The following is a 1,474-nucleotide window of genomic DNA, read 5'->3' as shown; positions in this document are numbered from 1 at the left end:
AACACTTTCAACTTAGTACTACATTAACCTTTCAAACTTGTACCTTAAATGTCTTTCTATGAAGGAGAACAGGGCCAATATTTCATAGCTCTTTTCGTTTTACCTTTAAGTGTAAATTTTGGCAGTAAAAATGCAAAATGCCTACTTCAATAGCATTGTAAGTGATCTAACTATATAGATCAACTAAATAAGCCCCAAACCAAACTCGTTTCCATTGCCATTAACTCAAACTCTGTCGAGTCAATGCTGACTCCTAGTAATCCTATTGGAAGGGTAGCATTGTCCCTGGGAGTTTGAGATGGACAAAGCCCTGTCTTTCTCCCTCCGAGTGGCTGGTGGGTTTGAATTGCAGATTGCATCCCAACGCATAACTACTATACCACCAGGGCTTATAGATGAACTAAACAGAGATCATACATACATAGATCTGTTTAATTTGGCTATCCAAAAAGGGGTTATACACTTAAATGATCAGGGGGTAAAAAGGAACATTTCCTAATAAGAAAGGGTTTATTTAAAACAAATGAAGAATAAAGAGAGGAATGAAGAGAAATAGAAAATTTTACTAAGACGACTTAAGACATATAACTGCACTATAAACCAACTTGACCTTGTTATAGAATAAACTATGCAATAAAAAATTTTGAAATCATACAAACCTTATTCTTCGACCATAAATGGAATCCAAATAGAAATCCTTAATAGAAAGAGATCTAAAAAATCTCCCTGATGTTCAGAAATTTAAATTTTTCTGCATAATCATAGGGCCCAAACAAAACAAATATCAATGTATGCAACAAAATAAGAGTCATGGCATTAAATAAGAAATTGAAAATTAAACCTAAAGCAAACCAAAACTCACTGCCATTGATTCAATTCCAACTCCTAGCAACCTTGTCCAGGCTGAGTAGAACTGCCTCTGAGAGTCTCTGAGACTAAGGCTATATGTGAGTAGACACCCTCACCTTTCTCCCACAGAGCAACTGGTGGTTTTGAAGTGCTGACTTTACAGTTAACAGCACAATGTGTAAGCAGTACACCACAAGGCCTCCTACAAACAGCTAGAGGAAAACGGGACAGACAGAATTCATTGGAAAGCATCAGAGAAAAATGGCTGAACCCCAAACTGGTCATTTTAAAAAATCAATAAGAGGTCGAGTGTGTATAGATTCTATAATTGATAAGAATACTAGAACAACTTAATGTGCACGGATTTGACAGATGAAATGGTGTAATCCTTAAGAACACAATCAAAACTTACCCAAGAAGAAATATATAGCTTGAGTAGTATTTCTAGCAGAGTAGTTGACTTTGTTGTTTAAAACTGCCTGATAAAGAAAACATCTTAGGTGCAAATGTTTTCATTGTTAAATAATAGCAATTCTATACAATCTCTTCCAGAAATTAGGAACGAATAGAATAATTCTCAACTTATTCCCCTGATACCAAAACACAGCAAAAACTAGTACTAGAA

This window comes from Echinops telfairi, unplaced genomic scaffold, assembly GCF_000313985.2.
Source record: "Echinops telfairi isolate 266 unplaced genomic scaffold, ASM31398v2 ScPeMD7_8;HRSCAF=38, whole genome shotgun sequence".
NCBI lineage: Eukaryota > Metazoa > Chordata > Mammalia > Afrosoricida > Tenrecidae > Echinops > Echinops telfairi.
Note: the sequence above shows the minus strand (reverse complement) of the source record.